Here is an 8,284-nt window from a genome sequence, read left to right as displayed (position 1 = left end):
ACACACACACACACACACACACACACACACACACACACACACGTCACTTGCCCCGGGGGAGAAGGTGAGCGCCCAGGTTGTGCAGGGCCCTGCGGAGCAGCCACGTGGTGAGCACTGAGGCCCCCAGGCCACAGGCGTGTGCGTGCCCCGTCTCGGGAGAAACTCTGAACCAGAGCGCCCAGCCGAGCTGCTCCCAGATCCTGAACTTCAGAAACTATGTGATCATAAATGTCTGTTGTCTTAAGCTGCTAAATTTGGGCCAATTTATTACACAGCAGTAGAAAATTCACTCAAAAGACAGACAAACTTTTTAGGCAGGCAGCCACACAGCACCAAACTACTCTATTTCCTTCAACTCATGACGTATACTAAGCAAAATTACATAGCTTGGAATGTTTTAATTTGGATGAGACCTAACTCAATATTTTGTATGTCGATTCCCAATTTGGTGGGCCTAAATCATACTGTATACATATTGCCCACTAAGCTCTGACAAAAGCAACAAAGACAACAATGTATTAGCCATTATCTATTGATAGCACCCGTTTCTGCATTTAGACTTCGATTTTTTAAAAGGCAAAAACTCCCCAAAGATTGGTCTACAACCACGACAGAGAACACTCAGGAAAATGATAAGCACTTACTTTTTTTTTTAGAGTAACATAAACTTGAAATTGAGACCCGGCTGGTATTTTGCAGTTGCTATAGGAACCACACGTACCTTCCCTCTTTGACAGTCCGCATCCACATTCTCTTCGCCTTTCTTTCCACTCTCACCCACCCAAAAGCTCACACGCCCTGCCCTCATGTCTGCTTGGCCCCTCTACTTTTTGGAACATCCAATATGTACACGTGCACACCCGTATTTGTATTCCTAGGAACCAAAAGAACTGAGGACACAGCTCATGGTCAAATCTCCAAGGCCAGATACTTACCTGGTATTGGTTAGATCAGGGGGTCTGTGCCAGCAGATAGCTGATGCTCAGTAAGGATCAGGTTCCCTCCTCCTCCTTGCCCACCCCGGCCCCCTCCGCACGATGAGGGAAGGGCTCCATTTCTCTGGTACTCAGTCAGCTCTCTTCCATTCAGACTCCTCAGCAACACTCCTTCACTTTAGAAAAACATCCAGCGGGCTCTGTGTTCTGTACAGGCAGCCCCCAACTTAGGATGTGACCCACGATTTTTCAACTTTATGATGGTGTAAAAGAGATAAGCATTCGGTAGAAACCTACTTCAAATTTTGGACTTTGATCTTTTCCCGGGCTAGCAATATGCGGCAAGATACCCTCTTGTGTGGGCAGAGACCTAAATAGACAACGTCTCCAAAGAAGACGTACAGGTGGCCAATAGGCGCGTGACAAGATGCTTGACATCGCTAATTATTAGAGAAACGCAAATCAAAGCTACAATGAGGTACCAACTCACACTGGTCAGAATGGCCATCATCAAAAAGTCTACAAATAATAAATGCTGGAGAGGGTGCGGAGAAAAGGCAACCCTCCTACACCGTTGGTGGGAATGTAAGTTGGTGCAGCCACTATGGAGAACCGTATGGAGGTTCCTTAAAAAACTGAAAATAGAGTTGCCATATGATCCTGCAATCCCACTCCTGGGCATATATCCAGACAAAACTGTAATTCAAAAAGATACATGCACCCCTATGTTCATAGCATCACTATTTACTCCAGTAGCCAAGAAGCAACCTAAGTGTCCATCAACAGATGAATGGATAAAGAAGATGTGGTCCATATATACAATGGCATATTACTCAGCCTTAAAAAAGAATGAAATAATGCCATTTGCAGCAACATGGATAGCCCTAGAGATTCTCATCCTAAGTGAAGTTAGTCAGAGAGAGAAAGACAAGTATCATATGATATCACTTATATGTGGCGTCTTTTAAAAAAATGATACAAATGTGAACTTATTTACAAAACAGAAACTGACCCAGAGACATAGAGAACAAATTTATGGTTACCAAAGGGGATAGCATGTGGGGATGAGAGGCAGGGGGAGGTAAATTAGGGAGTTTGGGATTAACGTATATGCACTACTCTATATAAAACAGGTGAACAACAAGGACCTACTGTATAGCACAGGGAACTCTACTCAATATCCTGTAATAACCTATAAGGGAAAAGGTTCTGAAAAATATATGCACACACATATATATGTTTCACTTTGCTGTACACCTGAAACGAACACGACATTGTAAACCAACTATACTTCAATAACTAAAGAAAAAAAAAAACAAAACTCCTCTCTGTGATGCTGGACCACAGCCCCAGTCGGCCACAGGACCACAAGGGGGAACAGCTGATACAAGACCAGTCCGTACCCTCCATACCCACAGAGCCGGTCTGTTCTCCACTCTGAGTACAGAATGCAATAAGCTACATGAGATATTCAACACTTTATTATAGGACAGGCTTTGTTTTGGGTGATTCTGCCCAACTGGAGGCAATGGGGGTGCTCTGAGCAGGTCTAAGTTGGGCCAGGCTAAGCAATGGGTTCAGCAGGTTAAGCGTATTAAATGCGTCTTTGACCTACGATATTTTCAACCTATGGTGGGTCTATCGGGACGTAACTTCAGTAAGTCAAGGACAAGCTGGATTTGGAGCCAGTGAAAAGTGGGACTCTTGCTATCACCCTGAGACAAGTTGCACTGGAAGCCTCAGAAGAGCTGCCAGGATCTCTCAGAGCTATTGCTCTAGGTTGTTACACTGTCTCCACATTTAGCTTTCAGAAAGAGGCTCCAATTATGTTTCTAGGTGGATAAGAATTTAGTAAGTGAATGCAAAGACTTATTGTGGGATTGGGTGATGCAGCCCAAAGAATTATCTCAACCCTGTGGTCTAAACATTTCCAGAATCTCAAGCCATCTTCCACCAAGGCAAGAACCCTGAAGAATTAAGGCAAGAAATCAGAACTTTTCCACCTCTTCCACCTTCTACCAAGACCCACTGAGATCCCATTTGCGGCCCTATTCTTGTTTTCCTATCTTTATGTGTCCAGTCCCGTATTCCCAAAAGATATCTAATAAGTTATCCCGCCCACTTTTTTTTCACACGAAACCCTGGGCATAGGGAAATCTTGCTGACATCTCAGGTCAGAATAGTCACTGTTTCCAATGGGAAATAACATGAATAGAAAAGGAAGGGAAGACCCAGACGGGGCAGGAGAAAGACTAGCTGTAGCAACTGAAGCCACACACGAGGGATGTGTGTCCCTGGCCTTATTCCCACCCCTAACCCTAACCCCCACTGCCACAAAGGACGCCGCCAGCGTTCCTTACTTCGTTTAACCCTAACAAGGAGGATGACTATCACCTTTTTACAGCTGTGGACTCTGCGGGACAGAGAAGTGCAGAGCTGTGCTCGAGATCACACCACGAAGAAAGTTTCAGAACGTGGGTCTTTGCACCTTGCCCTCCTGTCCTTCCCAATATTCAAGCCTACCTTTCCCGCTCACTCCGTATCTGAGAACTTCGACATTCCAATCATATTGTTCCAGGTGGACGGAACACTGCCTTAAACTGTTTCCAACTGTGACATCCGAGAATCTTGCTGCTTTCTTAAAATATGGGTCATTTACCCGTCTGAAAGATACACTAGTCCTTCTGACAATCAGTGCCCACTATCCATCCTCAAAACCTAACCAAAAAAAATTTTTAAATGAGGTTAGGAAACCGGGACAAAGCAGAAAGTTCACTGTTCTACAAGGGACGAAACCAAGTCACAGACAACTCCAACGAGCCATCAGCCAAGTCTCTCCCAATGGCAATTCTAAACGAGTCCGGGGGACACAAGAGCTTCTCTCCGGAAGACTCACCTGAAAGCAACATCAAAGTTCCAACGTTTCCAGAATTCACCCGAAAACGAGCACAGAACGGACGCTGCTCCCACGAGCAGCCTGGGCGCAGCTGTCTCGGCACCAGCGTCTGAACCCACCACGGGCACGACCTCCTAGACCTACGGGGGCGAGACGAGGCGCACGGGCAGGTCCAGGCGCGCCCCGGGAGAAGCCGCCCCAGCGCCAGCCCCTCGCGTAAGGGAGCTGGGCGGGGGGGGCGGGGAGCAACTTTGCGCTCAGCACCAGGACGGCAGCAAACCCAACACGCAGCAGACCGCGCAACTTTCGAAGCGCGGCCCCCGGGAGTCCACGGCCAAGCTCTTGAGGCGCTAAGAAGTTTGTGCAACATTCACAGCCTCACCCTGACCACAGCGGCGACTAAGGGCCTGAGGAAGTGAACCCTCCTCGGCTGGAGGCCCGAAAGGCAGGAAGTAGCGGCAGAGGCCACTTGCCGGACAAGGGAAGGAGCGCCGGACTCGGGAGGCGCCTGGGGCGCCGCCCCCATCTCCTCCGCCCCAAGCGGGTCTGGGAGGACCCCCGTCCCCGGCCCGAGCGGGGCCGCCGCCCCCAGGTCGCCCTCCTGCCACAGCCCTGCGCGGAGCCGGGGCCAGGTGCCACCCGGCCCAGGGCGCGCCCCACCTCGCCCGCAGGGCCCCGCTGGGGCGCGGACACCCTTACCTGCGACCCGTCCCGTGCCGCCTGGCCGTCCGCACCGGCCCCCGCCCTTAAACCTGCCCCGCCCGCTCCTTCGCCTCCTCCGGCGGCCGGACCCCAGCCCTGCCCCGCCGATTTGTCATTGAGCCGCCGGCTCGCTTCCCCACCCCCCGAGCGCGCGCCCGGCGTCGCCTAGGCAACCCCGCCCCTCGAGAGCGCGCTCTGCCTTCCGCTCCCGCCCATCCCCCGGAGACCTCGCCCATCGGGAGCCTACTAGCCAATCCGAAGCGGAGTTTCCCAGCCTTGGGCGGGGTGAGGAGGAAGCTTCTCCAATGAGAAGCCGCCTAGGGCGGGAGGGGCGGGCTCCGCACGCAGGCCCCGCCCGCCTCCACTTCCTCCTGCCGGCGGCTGACGCGCTGCACGTGACCACTGCTCCAGTGAAGGAATCCGAGCAGGTCTGGGGACTCTGGGCGTGGCGGGCAGGGGTGCTCCCGCCGTGGGCTTAGGTCAGGGCGAGGCCAGAGCCCTGGAAAGCAAAAGGGAAAGGCAGGCCTGATGTGGAGAAACCGAGGCAAATCACGATGCCTCCAGGCGGCTGTCGGGACGCCGGACCGGGGCTCCCGAGGCGGGACCTCCGCCTGCCGCCACCACTCCCCACGCTGATGACACCCCATTAGCAGTAATGGGGTTGCCAGGGCCTCGCAATGACTTGGCCCAGGTCACGTACAAGGGCCGGAATCCTCACCCCAGCTGTAGCCTTGATGTCGGAAGTTCAGTGGGTAAGCTCGTGGCCGACGGGTTTTTCACCCACAAGGCTCAGGAACTTGTAATTTCGATCCAAATAGGGTTTGGGTTGATTTTCCTAACTGCCCCTTCTTAGAGCTGAGTCCTACCCTCATTCCACTTCGCCTTCGCAGGATTTATGGCCCCACTGATCCCTACACAAACCTCATGGCACGTCCGTCACACACTGTATGGCAATCAATTGTTTAAATGCCCGCCTCTATATCTCTAGGGATGAAAACTATCTCTTGTTCAATTTGATATCCACAGCAGCTAGCACCGTGTAATTAATCCTTTCCTTGTTGATAATTATACACCAGGGTGCTGCGTGTGGTATATGAGAGGCTTTGTGCCTTGATTACATTGCTATGTATAAGCAGCTAACAGATTCAGGCCCTTTACCAAGAGCTGTATCAAAAAGCACAGAAGCTTTAACTTAGTCTTAAGTAACGGTCTTAACCAAAAACATGTCACCAGAATATCCTAGTGTTACCCTACTATCCTAAGTATTCTGTTTTACCCTTCTTGTATGCATTAAAGGCGTACTAATTGCCTGCTAATTATATGACAGAAACTGCCAGGTGCTATAAGAGAGAAGGTAGGAGGCTTCTCAAAAAAGGAGGCTCTCTATGGACCTAGCGATGATCACACTAAGTGAAGTAACTCAGAGAGAAAGACAAACACCGTGTGATACCGCTTATGTGTGGAACCTAAAATACGATACAAATGAACTTACCTACGAAACAGACTCACAGACAGGTGGAGAACAGACTGGTGGTTGCCAAGGGGGGGGCGTGGGGGAGGGATGGGCTGGGAGTTGGGGATGAGCAGATGCCAACTATTGTGTAGAGAATAGATACACAACAGGGTCCTACTGCAGAGCACAGGGAACTATATTCAATATCCTGTTAAACCACAATGGAAAAGAATGTATATATATGTATATGTATAACTTGAATCACTGTTTGGCTGTACAGCAGAAATTAACACATTGTAAATCAACTACACTTCAATAAAATAAACTTTAAGGTAAAAACTTTTTTTAAAAAAGGAAGCTCTCTAGTATTTATAACCTAGAAGGGGAATCAGGTGCAAACTTTTTCCTATGGAGTAACAGTGAAGTGCACAGGTTTAGAATCAGGAAGCACAGATTCACAGAACTAGCAATGATTAGGAAGTTGGTTAGGAAGTTGCTTAGCCTCTGTGGGCCTCAGTTTCCCCAGCCATCCCATAGGAGCAGCGCCTGTGCCCTGCAGGGGTGAAGATTTAAATGCAATTACCTATAGAGCTCTCGGTAGATACAGTGCTAGGAACTTGATGAGCGCTTAACAAATGTTAGCTTCAACTGTGATTGCCAGCAGAGGCCAAGATGTGCACTCAAGCCCATCGTAACCACCTAGGGGACAGCATTTCGTCCCGAGGCCCGTGGTGACTGGGGTGTGCGCACCGCTGTCGCGCAGCCAGCGCTGTGTGCAGCCCAGCGGGAAGGACCTGCTGTGATGATGTCATTTGACCAAATGCACGTTGAGACAGTGGAGCGGCTCCCCGCAGCCCAGCCAGCTGAAACGGGCAGTTTAGGGGACAGGATCAGGGTTGTGGAGACGACCAGCGTTTCCTGTCCCCACACCCCTAGGGTCCACAGTGGCCACAGGCGGTTTCCTTACCTTTCCTGGGTGCATAAGTGCCATTGCTGTGACTAGCAACAGAATGTCATGCAGGATGGAGGCAGTGGGCTTTCTGAGAAATGCTGTCCTTACTCTCTTCCCCCCATTGCCCGCGCCACCCCCCACCTCCGTACCTCCCTTAGCCCCCAGGACTCGGAGGGATTCCCGTGGGAGGAACATCTGTTCGGCTCCTAGACACGCCAGGCCCCGGCTGAGCGTGGTGGGTGCAGAGAGGATCAGAACACTTTTGGAAGGGCTGTCTCACAGAGGTCACAGCCCAGGAGCATGTCCCATGGGGGGATGAGCCCTGAGAGGTGACTGGCCACAGAGCCTCTGGGACTGCTCCTGTCTGGTCTCGGGCCACCCCTGTCTGCTGAGCTTCTCCTAAGGGAACCCTGACTGCCCGCAGAGGCCAGGGCCTGAACAGCAGGGATACGAGATCCCCAGCAGGCCCCTGTAAGGTGACTCGCACCCACTGCAGCTGTAGAAGAAGCATTCTAGATGTTTCCTCTTTCAAAACTATCAACTGAGTCCAGAGCGCTGTCTGACAAGTATTTCCACTTCTCTTTCCAGGGCACTGGCGGGACCTGAACTTCCCAGCTCCCTGTGCTTGAGTGAGGCGACGTGACTAGTTCTACCCAGTGACCTGGAAGCGGAAGGGACACGTAGTCATTTGGGGGCAGGAGACTGTCAGTGTGAGACCCTTCTCGGTGGCACGGCCGCTGGGAGTGTTTGGGAGGGTGGCCGCGCCGTCAGCCCTGGCACCTGCAGTGAGCACAGTGACTCTCACCCCCGCCCCCGACGGCCTGAGATGTCCACGGACCATGGCGAGACATAAACGTTTGTGGTCTGAAGGCACTAAGATTCAGGAGTTGTTTGTTCGGCTGCAAAGCTTCGCGTCCTCTGACTGACGCCGGGCCCTAACGTGTACCAAGCTGGGGATGCAATGGTGGACAACTCAGACGAGAGAACCAGTAGATGGACAAGCAACCTGAGAACTCCCGATGACGTCAGACTGGGTGGTCAGAAGAAGGTCTCTCTTCATATACACACTACCATGTGCAAAACAGAGAGCTAGCGGGAACCTGCAGTACAGCACAGGGCGCTCAGCTCGGTGCTCCGTGACCTCCTAGATGGGTGGGCTGGGCGGGCGATGGGAGGGAGGGGATACGTGTATACACATAGCTGATTCACTTCGTTGTACAGCAGAAACTAACACAACGTTGTAAAGCAACTATGCCCCCATTTAAAATTTTTTTTAAAAAGTCTTTCTCAGGAGGCGACATTTAAGCTAGGACCTGAAGGACGCAAAGGAATCAGTGTCAGGAAAG

At 51.4% G+C, this 8,284-nt stretch overlaps 1 protein-coding gene across 7 annotated transcripts in view; it reads right to left on the bottom strand.

The window, feature by feature from the left end:
* Positions 1 to 4,676, bottom strand: part of RALB (RAS like proto-oncogene B) — a 40,200-nt gene extending 35,524 nt beyond the window's left edge. For 4 of the 7 annotated variants that reach the window (XM_029225440.1, XM_029225441.1, XM_029225443.1 and 1 more), the window contains exon 1: positions 3,832 to 3,971. The gene's annotated coding sequence lies outside the window, so the exon portion shown is untranslated. Of the gene's footprint in view, positions 1 to 3,831; positions 3,984 to 4,530 lie in introns of those variants that run through there. The other 3 variants (XM_029225444.1, XM_029225439.1, XM_029225438.1) reach the window with 3 other exon arrangements.
* Between the last annotated feature and the right edge of the window lie 3,608 nt (positions 4,677 to 8,284).

The sequence above is a fragment of the Monodon monoceros genome, unplaced genomic scaffold, assembly GCF_005190385.1.
Source record: "Monodon monoceros isolate NGI ecotype Baffin Bay Population unplaced genomic scaffold, NGI_Narwhal_1 Super_Scaffold_16, whole genome shotgun sequence".
NCBI classification, from domain to species: domain Eukaryota; kingdom Metazoa; phylum Chordata; class Mammalia; order Artiodactyla; family Monodontidae; genus Monodon; species Monodon monoceros.
Note: the sequence above shows the minus strand (reverse complement) of the source record. Positions and strands in the feature narration are given on the sequence as shown.